Source organism: Triticum aestivum, chromosome 6D (assembly GCF_018294505.1).
Source record: "Triticum aestivum cultivar Chinese Spring chromosome 6D, IWGSC CS RefSeq v2.1, whole genome shotgun sequence".
NCBI classification, from domain to species: domain Eukaryota; kingdom Viridiplantae; phylum Streptophyta; class Magnoliopsida; order Poales; family Poaceae; genus Triticum; species Triticum aestivum.
In genome coordinates, this window is record NC_057811.1 from 427,181,170 (window position 1) to 427,195,773 (window position 14,604).

A 14,604-nucleotide genomic window follows, 5' to 3' on the forward strand; every position below is an offset into this window, starting at 1 on the left:
TGACCAAATCATTGATGCTACGGTGGGTTGTGAGCGTTTGAGCTTTTTGGATGCTTATTCTGGTTATCATCAGATCAAGATGGCAGTTAAGGACCAGGAGAAGACGGCTTTCATTACTCCGTTTTGAGCCTTCTGCTATGTGTCTATGCCTTTTGGGCTTAAAAGTGCCCAGGCGACTTATCAGCGATGTGTGCAGAACTGTCTCCACAATCAGATTGGGCACAATGTTCATGCTTATGTGGACGACATTGTGGTCAAATCCAGAGAGAAGGAGACCTTGATAGATGATCTGAAGGAAACCTTTGATAATCTTCAGGTCTACAAGATGATGATTAACCCGGCCAAGTGCATTTTTGGAGTGCCAGCAGGCAAGCTTTTGGGTTTTCTGGTTTCTAACAGAGGCATTGAGGCTAACCCGGAGAAGATCAAGGCAATCACCTCTTTGGCTAAGCCGGCGTGTATCAATGATGTTCAGCGTCTGGCGGGTCATATTTCTGCCTTAAGCCGGTTCATAAGCCGGTTAGGTGAGAAGGCCATACCGCTGTATCAGATGATGAAGAAGACGGACAAATTTGTCTGGAGTGATGCTGCTAACGCTGCCTTTGAAGATTCGAAGAGACAGTTATCTGAGCCGCCGGTCCTTGCTGCTCCCATTGATAAGGAGCCCTTATTGCTATATGTGGCTGCTAATACACGTGCTGTCAGTTTTGCCATTGTGGTGGAGCACAAGGAGGCTGGCAAGGAACATCCGGTTCAATGGCCAGTTTACTACATCAGTGAGGTGCTTATTGAGTCCAAGCAAAGATATCCACATTGGTAGAAGCTCGTTTATGGGGTGTTCATGGCAAGACAGAAGCTTAAGAAATACTTCCAGGGTCACCCCATCACTGTGGTTAGTTCTGCTCCTTTGGGAGATGTCATTCAAAATAGAGAAGCCACAGGACGAGTCGCCAAGTGGGCCATTGAACTTGGGCCTCATGGCTTAAAGTATGTGCCACACACTGCTATTAAGTCTCAAGCACTGGTGAACTTCATCAACGATTGGACAGAGCTGCAGGTGCCTGAAGAAAAGCCGGACAACACATATTGGACTATTCATTTTGATGGGTCCAGGCAATTGGAAGGCTCAGGGGCTGGAGTTGCATTAGCTTCCCCTCGAGGTGACAAATTTTGTTATGTACTCCGGCTGATGTTTCCCTGTACTAACAATGCAGCTGAGTATGAGGCCTTGCTCCATGGTCTTCGGATGGCTAAGGAGATGAACTTAATCCGGGTAAGGTGCTTTGGCGACTCAGATTTGGTGGCTCAACAAGTATCAGGCAAGTGGGATTGCAAGGATCCTCTCATGGCGGCTTATCGCCGTGAAGTTGTTGCCATTGCTGGACACTTTAAGGGTTACCAAGTGGAGCACATTGATCGAAGAAATAATGAGGCGGCTGATGCTTTAAGCCGTCTGGGGTCTCGGCGTAAACCGGTGCCACCTAACACTTTCTTGGATGTTCTACATAACCCTTCTGTCAAGTTGCCTACAAAGGAAGACTTGGCTGGTCCTGACCCGGAAGCACAATTGGTGGCGGCTCTTCACGTCATCCCAGATTGGACAGTGCCATATTTGGCTTACATGACCCGGGGCGAGTTGCCTAAGGACGAAATCTTGGCTAGGCAGATAACCCGGCGGTCTAAGTCAATGACGATTGCCAATGGGGAGTTACATCATCGCAGTGTCACCAGGGCGTTTCAACATTGTGTCTCTCCTGAGGAGGGTCAAGACATTCTTCCTGAGATTCATGAAGGGGATTTTGGCCATCATGCCAGTTCAAAATCCCTTTTGGCCAAGGCTTTTCGTCACGGATTTTATTGGCTGACGGCTCATGCTGCCGCGGAAGATCTGGTCAGTAAATGTGACGGTTGTCAGAAATTCTCACGACGGGCTCACGTACTGGCTCAAGAATTGAGGATGATTCCAATTACTTGGTCGTTTGCAGTCTGGGGACTCGACATGGTTGGGCCTTTTAAAAGGTCCAAAGATAAAAAGACCCACCTCTTGGTGGCGGTTGACAAATTCACAAAGTGGGTTGAGGCAGAGCCAGACAGTAAGTGTGATGCAGCCACGTCAGTTCAATTCATGAAAAAGGTGATCTTTCGCTTTGGTTTTCCACACAACATTATAACTGACAATGGTACTAATCTGTCCAAGGGTGCCATGGAGGAGTTCTGTCAACGTGAGCATATCCGGCTTGATGTTTCATCAGTAGCTCACCCCCAATCCAATGGGCAAGCTGAAAGAGCCAATTAGGAAATCTTGAAAGGCATCAGGCCCTAGCTTATGTTTCCTTTGCAACGGACGCCGGGTTGTTGGGTAGAAGAGGTACCTTCTGTGATATGGAGCATCAATACTACCCCCAATAGGTCTACGGGTTACACGCCTTTCTTCATGGTTTACGGCGCAGAGGTGGTTCTACCTAGTGACATCCGTCATGACTCGCCCTGCGTGGCGGCTTACGTTGAAGCTAATAATGAACAAGCCCGATAGGATGCACTTGACCTATTAGATGAGAAGCGCGACTTAGCAGCAGCCCGCTCGGCGATTTACCAACAGGACCTGCGCCGTTGTCACAGCCGCCGGGTTAAGTCCAGAACCTTTCAAGAAGGTGACTTGGTGCTCCGGCTCATCCAGGATCAGTCTGATGCGCACAAGCTATCCCCACCTTGGGAAGGACCCTTTGTGGTCAGCAAGAACTTGAATAACGGGTCATACTACCTTATCGATGTTCGAGAGCACAAAGACTCACGTAAGTCGGAGGAGGAGACCCGCCGGCCGTGGAATATTGCTCATCTTCGGCCTTACTACACTTGAGCCACCGGCTCTCATTATGTACATATTTTGACGATGTATATATTATGATAAGTAATAAAGCAGGACCTCTGTCCTTTTCATCCTCAATGATCATATGTCTTTGTTATTCTAATTATAAAACGACCAATTAGGGGCTGATCGTATTCGAATCTAGTTTAACCCTCTCGGTCCGGCTCATGATCGTATTGGAATCTAGCCGTTAAACCTCATGATCACTAGGGGGCTTCCTGTTCAAACATAGGTCGTATTCGAACCAAAGAGAACATAGCTGTCGGTACCCTTTTGATCGGCACACTGCCAAACTCACCAGGGGCTTCTTGGTCGTATTCGAATCATAGCTCAACCCCTTTGGGTCCGACGTTGATCGTATTCGAATCAACATTGTTAAAAATCTCTCAAGGTCATTTGGGGGCTTCCTGTTCAAACATAGGTCGTATTCGAACCAAAGAGAACATAGCTGTCGGTACCCTCTTGATCGGCGCAACGCCAAAGCCACTGGGGGCTACATGATTGTATTCGAATCCTAGCTTAACCCCTTTGGAACGGTTTACTGATCGTATTCGAATCAGAAGCCTAATTTTTTTCTATTTTGTCTAAAGTTTTTGCAAACAATCTTTTGGTTTTGTCTTGAGACTTTTCTGATCATATTTGAAGCGTCTAATGAGTGGTTTCTATTTAAACCTGGCTTGACCTTGGTTAATAAATCGCCAGCGTATAACAATCATCATGTGTGGAAGTGCTGGCTTCTACAGGATTGGGTTATCACCCTTACTGTTTGGGTCACATAAACCGGCAGTACAAATCAAAGGATCACAGGTATGATATTATAGTTGTGTTTCAAAGCTATAATTGATAACAGGCTTATCTATGACTCTTTTTCATGTTCCGGGTTTTATGTAAAATATATGACCCGCCCTGCGGTAAGCCGCCAAGGATCTTGTGATTTATTCCTGTATGCAGGACAGTTTAAAAGCTTTCTTAAGCATAAGGAAAACAGATGGTAAGTATAATATGGGTGAATATAAGATTGGTGACTTAACAGTGTTGAGCACCAAACACATGCACGATGGCACGGAAAAACCACGTTATTTCTACCCTATTACATGACTCCCCGAGTCCAAATGATTAACATTGTTTTTTCAGCAAAACACAAATATGAGCCACCCGACGGATCAATTGTTTTGTTGGCCTGAAGCTTCCGGATCATCCCTTTCCACTCCTCCATCTTATTCCCTGTCCTGGAAGGTTGATGATGACCAGTCAATGCCACTCAAAGCTTCAAATTCAACTTCATCATCAATTAATCCGGCCGGGTCATCTTCAGGGGCGAAGGTATGCTTACGGATTGGAGGGATTAGGCTGATCACTTCATAACGCGGCGTCAGAATCCTCTCATTTTCTGCGTCGTAACCCGGCTGGTACTTGGTAAGATCCGTGTCATCACCAATCAGGGTGGCCACAGGGCATATTTCCTTCACACAAGAAGTGAAATCCTCCTGTTCAAATGATGTGTCGTCCTCCTTCAAGCTTGGATATCCAATGGCGATGTTGGCCGGGTCTAGCTCCGGTAGCCACGCTTTGGCCCGGCTTAATGTAGCTACGGCTCCGGCTCTCGCAGAAGATCGCCTTAATTCATTGAACCGCTGAGGTAGCACAGCAAGCCGCTTTAGTACATCCGCCAGGAGGGTGGGAACTTCCTTCGACAGGGCCACTGTGGCTAAGGCACGCTGAGATCCGGTGTAGAGTTGTTCCACCAGCGTATAAACCGCCTTCAGCTTTGTCAGCATGTTTTGGTTAAGATTTGAACTTCTAGGGCCTGCATTACAATGTCAGGTGAGTTAATGACAACTTATATGGTCATTACAAAGATTCAAATATTTAACACTTGCAGGGCGACTTACCAAAGATTGCTGAGACCATCTGAGATATATGGCGTTTTAAGCCAGATAATTCAATGGTCGCCTCTGCTTTCTCACTCCGATTGGTCAAGGTGATCTTTTCGTCAGCCCAGGCCTTCTTCTCCACTTCAAAGCCCTTTTTCAGTTTTTCTTGTTCAGATACACTGAATTCGCATTTGGAGTTGGCTCTTTGGGTTTCAGTCTCTTGTGCTTCCAGGCGGTTCTTCAAATCAGATATTTATGATTCAAGTTGACTAGTGGTGGCACGTACAAATACCGGGTTAAAGTCAGGAGTATCATGATGCAACATTAAAGTCCCAAGCATTTTGCAAGCAATAACACTTGGCACTTGGGGGCTAATGTATACTGAAGAATTTTGCTTAAAGTGGCGGTTCAGGACAGTAAGTCCCAAGCACTTTGCAAGCAAGAATACTTGGCACTTGGGGGCTAATGCATATTGCTGTTACACATTTTACAAGTATTTTATTCGATTCAAGCATGATAAGGACCGATTCAAACATGCTGCTTAAGCCGGCCCTTGGGGGCTATGGAGTAAGCCGGATTTCTTACATGCCTTGTCCAGATATATTACTAATGTTATCAAGCTTGTTTCTAAGTCTACAACATATTTCATCATAAGCAATAGACTTGGGGGCTAGCATAGTAAGGATAAATGAGTGCAGAGAAAAGATTGTACCTCAAACTTCTGGTGCATCTGCTTCACCATGTTAATTTTGATGCCACGGCTGCTGTGCACTTGGTTCATATAGCCAGAAAGGACTTCTCCAATACTCATGTGAGTATAATTAGCGACATCAAGCTTAACCCTGTGGCGTTCCAGAAGTTCCTCTTTGGCGGAACACTTGGCCAGCACGGTTGGCCTCCCCGGCTCAACAAAGCCGGTCTTGGTGATTTCGACATCAGGGTCTTGAGGATCATCCGTCCTGGCCGGGCTAGGGACTTCCAGGTTTTCAGAACCATCGACGGCTTGCTCGGTAGGCGGATCAGCAGTGGGCGTTGGTATATCATGGGCTGGCTCAGGCGGCTGCTCATGAGTGGAGGCTTTAGGTGCGGCTGTTCCAAGTTATGACTCATTTAAGATCGGCTCTTCGGCCGACTTATTCTTCTTCGCCCTTTTGCCGGGCTTTGCTTTTCCGCTGCACAAGATCAAAAGGTCAGTGCAAATACAACAAATTGAAATGAATACAGGATAAGCAGGTTATCATTACCCTGAACTAGTTTTGAAAGCCGGCAAATTGGACTCAATTGACTCGCCGGAGGAAGGTGAAGTTTCCTGATAATTTGAGTCAGAAGAGTTGAGTGGTTGACGAGTGAGACCCGCCAAAGGATAAAAGGGATTTAAATCGGAGGTGACCTCGTTCCGGCGCTTCCTTGGTACATTGGGTAAGCCGGAGGAGAGTTCCGCATCTTTACTGGTCCGGGTCTGCCTCCGGCTCTCATGAATCTGTCGCTTCAAAAGAAATTGAGGATCGTGATAAGCTAAGGGATGTGAAAAATCTTACTTTCCAGGTTACTCTTCGGATTTTTTGTCTTGGCAAAGGCTCGGAGTCGGAGGAACTGATAGTTACCTCTTCAGCTTTTCTATGACTGGTTCCTGTGTCCTCCTGCTGAAAATTAGTGTCAATAAGGTGGTTAAAAAAGGAGCCAAGAGAGTCAAGGGCTACCTCTGACTCAGAAGACTCTTCTAGCCGAAGCAAGTCAGAGGCGGTGGCCTTCTTGCCCTTCTTCTTCGCAGCTTCTTTTCTGGCGGCTCTCTTAGCCTTCCTGGCCTTTTTTGCAGCTTCATGATCATATTTGACTTTCCAGAATTTGTCACCAGCCTGTGAAAATTAGCAAAGGTATGAGTATGAATAAAATATCAAAAACTGAAAGTAATTTGTTCAGATGGGTGGCTTACTGCTGGAGCCGGGTTAGCTTCGCAAAAGGGGATTAAGCCCACCTTGCTGCATTCTGCTAAGCTTTCATTGAGGAGAGACTTGGTCATGTCATTGATGACGTAGTCAGGTAAATCATCAGAACTGTGCCGCAGAGGATCATCTTTCTTGCCTGTATAGGTGCACATCAGGCCGGGGCGACGGCTTAATGGGATGACCCACCAGGATAGGCAAACCCGGACTAAATCGATGCCATTTAACCCGTTCCCCAGAAGAGCTTTGATCTTGGCCAGGGTGGGGGCGAGCGTCTTGTGTTCAGCGGCTGTTATCTTATCCGGAAGTGGATGATCAGATTCCAGACGCAGAGCACGAAAGCCGGGCAGAGGATTTTCTTTAGCCGGAGAAGTGTCTTGACAATAGAACCATGTCTGATTCCAGTCTTTGGGATGACTCGGCGGGTTGGCATAAGGAAAAATTGCGTCCCTCCGACGTTGGATTGAGACACCACCAAGTTCTAAGCTTTGGCCGTTGGCACATTCATTCTGGCGGTTCAAGTAAAATAGCTCTCTGAAGAGTAATATGTTGGGTTCTTCTCCAAGATATAGTTCACTGAACACTTGAAAATTGCAAATATTAGACACGGAATTGGGTCCGATGTCTTGAGGACGGAGGTCAAAGAAGGTCAAAGGAGCCGGGTGGTGAAAAACCCCGGTTCATGTGATCCGTGAAAATAATAACTTCCCCCTCTTTGGGCTGAGGAATTTCTTCCTCCGGATTAGGAGCACGATAAGACATGACTTCCTTCTTCAGCAGATAGCCGGTCTTTGCAAAGTCATCCAGCGTACTGTCTGTGACGATGGATTTAACCCAGTTGCATGTAGTGGGTGATTTTGGTGCCATTGTGATGAAAGCCTAAGACAGAGTAAAAATTCCCAGTTCAAATTTAAGCCGGAGAGAAATATTTCAATGCATATTTAACATGGCAGCTTATAAAGGGGCCTAATGGTATATGGCTAATTATGTCAGATTATTTAAACCGCCATGACCAGTCAAGTTATTTGAGCCGCCATGTGTGGTTGAGGTTATCTATTGAGCATTGCAATTAAAGGCCGGTGGTATGAGCCACCATGGCTAGGTGGATCTATCAAAACACAGACGTTGACTAAGTGTCACAAAAACAGGTTTCACAGATTGCAATCATTATTTTGGATCAACGGATGCTCAGAAAAGGAGAATATTCTAGACATAAAAAACCAGTACAGAGGAGTTCATCAGTTCTAAAGAGGCCTTTGTACAAGAAAAGGTGATCTACTAGCATCTGAAATGGATGCGAAACAGCTACCGCATGAGTTTCATACTTCTTTTTAGATCAAAAGAGGATGCGGTGGAGAAACTACGAAGAATCTATGATGAACAGCGAAGAACACAGAAGAACTTGCAAACCCTAATGTGGATCTAAGGTGCGGAACAGCAAAGACTTACGGACGCAGATCTACTGCGGAGGGTCGCCACCGTTCTCTGGACAAGCTCAGGTTGATTGTCAGGACCGGATTTTCGGGATATTAATTCTCCAGAAAATGGCCCTTATGCTCACCAGCCCCAGGATTACTGTTAGCTGATGAGGCACCAACTTGATACAAGAAAATCCAAGCAAGTACAAAATATGTAGTACAAGACCATTGTGGCCTATGAGTACAACACTTGGTTTCTAATGGTCTGATGGCGGAAGCAGTTTGTGGTTCATCTGCGTCTATGGGACTCCATTTCCCACAAGAACAGCTGACCAGGATAACTCCTATCTTCACGAGGCTGCTGACAACACTGCGTAGGTTCCGGGGCCGTCGTCGTAACACTCTTCTCCGTGCAAGAAATCTGGCCAAGACAATAGCCAGGGACAAGCCAGTGAGTACGTTTGAATGTACTCACAAACATCAGGAACACGGGTATAATATATCAAACATGCTTTGGATTATGTTATGATCACAACGTCTGTCACGAAATCTACGAAAAACTGTGATGCACACATGAGGGTAAATATAACCAAAAATAAAATACTGGGTGCCAAACGAGGGTCTGAATGACTCCTTGAGAGGAAACTGCAAGAATAATAATGCCGCAGTCGGGCGTCGGGGCGACACCACATAACGGGCTTATAAATAAAAGAAATAACAAGCGTGCCACAGTCGGGCGTCTGAGCGACACCACATAAAGGGCTTATAAATAAAAGAAATAACAAGCATGCCACAGTCGGGCGTCTGAGCGACACCACATAAAGGGCTTATATATAAAAGAAACAACAAGCATGCCACAGTCGGGCGTCTAAGCGACACCACATAAAGGGCTTATATATAAAAGAAACAACAAGCACGCCACAGTCGGGCGTCTAAGCGACACCACATAGAGGGCTTATATATAATAATCACAGTGAATATCCAGGAGGTAGAACCATCCCAGGGATACTCAATAAAATACATAATGTAAATGGTTAGTCCACAATAATAGTAATCATAATTGTCACAAGTCACAAGTCATGATCCAAGTTCTGGTTTAACAGTTTTGCCTCCGAAGACCGACACCAGGACCGACACTTGACCTATCCCAGACTGTAGTCCTTAACCATGGACACGGCTATTCGAATAGATGTATAATCTCTGCAGAGGGTGTACTCTTTACCCACGGGTAACGGATTTCTTTAGCCCATCGGGACTAATTCCGTCTACGGTCTTTTAATTGAAAACATGCCTGACCTGCACACACCAGCTTAACTTACCGGTGTCTGGAATCACCCACGACACCTGTCAAGCGAAACTCTAAGTGGGGAGGCTACAACCTCGACGTAGCATGGGATCACAAAATTTATACCGCGCGCAAACTAGGGGAGCTACCCCTCCGGCTACAACCGAAACACCCATGCCCCGGGACCGGATGACTGGCTTTAATCCATGGCCATGGGACCCTCAGCACGGCCTCTCTGTACGGTGTGTGCTAGAAAGGGGTTGACAACTTACTGAACCGTACCCTACCTAAGGCAGGGACAAGTGGTAGTACCAGGCAAGTATGGGGGTTACTGGACAAGACTCGATCTAAGGCCGACTCAGGAGGTTCAAGTGTTCCCTGCATGATCACCATAACAAAAATATTTCCATTAACAGGTAAACTTACCACTCGTCAAGCCTCATCATGCCATACCGGACCTACTCGTCCCAACGAGGTACTAGGGACAAGCCCGTGTCTACCCAAGACCACGACTTTCCCGGCTTCCTTCCGGTATGCAAGGGAAGCTTACGAGGATGAATACCATCACCAACATAACCATTTGTCACAGCAAAGAAAACTCCACTATGCACTGATGCATATGATTTTTACCGTCCCGCAAAATAGCGTATGTTCCAAGTCAAGGTGATGTTGTAGCCGTATCACAACACCCAAAAATATTAAGCCAGGGTTCAGGATGCATGCCTTCAAGTGTATGCATGTGGGGGTGCACTTTTGAAGGTTGCCTTTATCTCCAAAATCCTATTTTGAAAAATATGCAAATAACACACATTTCAAAAACAGTACAAACAGTTGTCTCAAATATTTTTGAAATAAATCTTAAAATAAACTAGATGAAATTTGAGAGAGGTAGGAAAAAGAATCAACTCATTTGGAGTTTTATTTTAAAAGTTATAGCCAATCAAAGATTAGTCAAACTTCTGTTTTATTAAAAACAGAAAAAGGAAACGCTCCGGGGAAGAATACGCTTTCGAAGCAGAGAAGACGTACTCGGGACTCTGCGCTTTCACTTAAAACAGAGAGAACGGCCATGCGGGTCACTGACAGTGGGTCCAGGGGGCCCACTGGTCAGGTTTGACCGTTCTTCCTCTCCCTCCTTTCTCTCTGCCCGAACAGGGCGGGGGCTCCGGCGATCGCTGGCGACGAACGGTGGCTCCCCAAGGGGTCCCGAGGGCGGGGATGGATCCGTCAGACCGAGGCGGTTCTCCCGGTGGGTGCTAGGCAGGCGGGGACAGAGGAGGTCACCGGCGGCGAGCTTCGCGGCGGGCGGTGGTTCGGGAGCAAAGTGCGTTTTGGGCTCCGGTGGTCTCCGATCGAGGCGGAGGCGCTGGGCAGCTGCGCAAGAGCAAGAGGAAGCGACTGGTGGCGTTGGATTGGCGGGGGAGGGCCTGGCTGTGACGCATGGCACCGGAGCTCGGCGGCGGCCGAACTGGCCGGAGACGAGGAAGAGAGCCCCTCCTCGTCGATTGCTGGCTACGGGGGTACTGTGGAGGTGACTTGGGCGGTGCCGTCCACGGCAGAGCCCGCTGCCGACGCCGGCGTGCCGCCAAGCAAGCTCTGCCGGCGATGCTGTAGGGCGCCAGTGTGGCTTGGAGGTTTGCGGCGAGGGGGCGAGTGTATGGCGCGGCTCTGCAGGCGAGCTAGGGCCAGGGACGGGACGCGTCGAGGGTGGCAGTGCGGCGCGGCAACTCAGTGCGCGCGCGTGCAAAACATGCGCTCTGGGCGCGCCTAGAGCACGCACGCCAGGTGCTCGACGGATTGCCAGCGCGCTCTAGAGAGCTTGGGTGAGGCTGGTAGCTAACAGGCCAGGGTTAGGGACAGCTAGGAGGCTAGTGGACATGCTGGATGGGTCAGGGGTTCAAGTCCACAATGCAAACCAGAGGACATGCCAAAATTGTTCCTGCACACAGAGTGTTCGACAGAATGCCATGGCCAACTAGGCAATTCTTGGGGTGGCCAAACTCTCCAGATCCTAGTCTCTTTAGGAGCTAAAGAAAGTGGTAGGGTTAGTTTGGCAAAAACAGAAAGTTGATAGTGCAAGTTTTTGAGAAAACCAGATTTGGGAAGAAACTAAAGGCTATCATTGCATGCACCAAAAATACTCCAATGGGTCCAAACTCCTGGACTTAAGAGTTTGGTAAGGAGAACTATAAGTAGGAAAAAGCTCAAGGGCACTAGAGCAAAATAAAACAGGGTTGCAGTACAAATCACCAAACTGGACCAGAATGAAAATGAGGACGTTTCATTCAAATCTTTCAAAGAACATCACTGGGTTTTTGCATGAAGTTGTATTATATGCATCTCCTGGCATCACCAAACACTTGGAAGAATTTTTAGAAGAATATTTAAATAGATTGTAGTGCAAAATACCTACTGGACCAGATTTAAAAAAATTGATGTAGAGCTCAAAATCTCCAATAATCAAAAGATATTTTTGCATAAAAGTGATGTGGAAACCTCACATGACATCCCCAAATTTTGGTGAAAATATTTGAAGCATTTATCAAATGGTTGTAGTGCAAAAAGGGGCTCCAACTTTATGAAAGATCATTTTAAAAGAATAAAGCTCATGGAAAAATAATTATGCAAATAAATCCACTGAGAAAGAATTGTTTTTTTATAAAGAGGGCATACAAGTCCAAAAATACTTTTGGAAAGTTTCCACTAGAGGCAAAAATCCAAAATCACAAAGGGTAAATCTTGACCAAATGGAAAAGTTTTATTTCCTGGCAACATTTTAATAAATAAAACAAGGTCAACATTTTTGGGTGTCACATTGATGCAGCGGCCGGGGTCGAGGAAGACGAAGTGCGCTACGTTGGCGACGGAGCTCGAGCAGCAGTAGGGTCGCGAGAGGAAGAAGACGATGGAAAGGGGGAGAATGAAGAAAGACAAGTCGTGCCTATTTATAAGGGAAAGACTGATAAGTGGGCGCGAAAAACGAGGAGGCTGAAAAATATGGGTATCCAGCTTGTCAGGACGCCTCGATTCTCAGGATGGTTATTAAAGATAAGGATCCGTTGAGATATATTGGATAAAATATGAATTAATGACAGATGATGTCATGGCGGGTTATTGCAAATCCAGAAGATGATGTCATGGCGGGTTACAAATTGCCGTGTAATAGAGAGCAGAAGATTTTTTCTAAGTGTTGAAGATTGACATGAACCAGTTCAAATCAATTTGGGGCCTAATGTTGGGGATATAACTATTAGTATGACCCGTCAGGAGGTGCTGGGTTATACTTAAGACGACTCATGAAGCCCAAGACGACTCCTGGAGATGGCGGATTAATTAAGGGCCCAAGGCCCAAAGGGCGACTTAAGGCCCGTAGAGATAAACCGCCATATGTGTGTAACTTGTATTACAAGGCAGGAATAGAGAGAAACCGAGCCGGTCACTATTTATGAACCGGCCGGGACTCTACGAGCCGCTGGGCGTCAACCTTTGTATATAAAGGGACGACCCGGCGGCGGTTCAGGGCAAGTAACATCAAATCGAGAGCTAGGTCAAGTGGATTCGCTCCCTGGTTATCGAGACATAAGCAATCCCACTCAAAACTGGATCGTTGGCTTTTACCTTCACCGTAAGGGTCCGAACCATTATAAACCCCGTGTCCTTTGTCCCGATTAACCCCTTCTTGCTTCCTAGTTGCGATGGCTCCACGACTAAGTCCATTCGCTAGGACATCTGTCGTGACAATTCCACGACAGTTATGAAGTTGGAGACAACTAGAGATATTCTTTCTTGTAAGGATAGAGATGATCTAGAGAAATTATTATGCAAGTATAAAGAAAAATCTCTGAATGCTAGAATTGTCGGAGTAATTGGACACGGGTATCCCGAAGACGGCATGACAATATTTCAAGACATCGGGGCTAGCAAAGCCCCTCAGTCTGACTGCCCGGCCGCTCCTGCCGGCTCCCCGTCCGACTGCTCCACCCGGCCGGCTGCCAGCTGACCGACTGCGCCGACTAGCCGGCTGCCGACTACAGTCCGACCCGGCATCGACAAGACACCGACGAGACGGCCGTACCTAAGCACTATTCACGTGTCACCCCCGCCATCATGTATAGTGTCACTTGTCCCCTGGCACTATTTATGAAGTGACCCAGGGGACAAGCATGACATGCACCATGCCTTACCCATGCCCACTAGATAGCTTACATATTAAGCTACCCTCTCCTATAAAAGGAGACACACATCCATCCATCCAGGGGATGGACTCACGTACACCCACAAGCAAATGAGCTAGCAAGCTAGCTAGCTATCCATCCATCCACACAACACACTCACGCATGAGCACTCCTGTGCTCACGGCCATGAGCATAGCCGGCCACTGGCATGCCATATACGAGGCCAGATGCCAGATGCCCATGGCACTGACCTCAGATACAGCTCTAGGAGCACTTTGTACTGCCCGATGTACACCCCAGATATATATACTCAGACATGCAGGAGTAGGGGTATTATCTTTCCGGAGAGCCCCGAACCTGGGTAAACTAGCGCGTGCTACTCGCATACCCACTCCCGGTCCTATCAACAACAGTCTTACACTCACACAAAGCCCTTGTGGCATCTGCCGACTCACACCCCCCCCCCCGTGAGAATACCACGACAGTTGGCGCCCACCGTGGGTCGGTACTATCTATGCTACCGCGCTGCTGGTGGTTTTGCAGTCCGGGCGGGACCATTTTCACCATCATCGCCGCAGCGTCGCGCCGTCTCTCCGATAGCGGTCGGGGGCTCGACATCGACGCGCCCCCGGAGTGGCCGCGAGGGCGGCGTGTCCTCACCGTCGGCCTCACCATCTTTATCATCACCGCGACGTCGCCTCCGTCTCTCCGGCACCGGTCGGGGGCTCGACACCGCCATGCCCCGGCGCGACCGTGCGGGACGGCGCGTCCGCGTCGTTGGCCTCGGCATCGCCGGCCGTCCGTCACGGCTCCGCGGATACTCTCCACCGCGCGCCTCCCCGACAAGCGCCCGCGGCCCAGCGCCCCGCTGTCCAGGCAGCAGCGGCACTACTCAGCGTCGTTGCCAAGTCCGGCCAGAGCCCCTGCCGTGGCGACCTCCTCGTTGTCTCCAGCCCCGCACGGCAGCAGTCCCGCGCCCGTCCGCGACCAGCCGTCCGCGCCCCTGTGGCCCGCCGGCCGGCCCGGCCGCCTGCTGCTCCGCC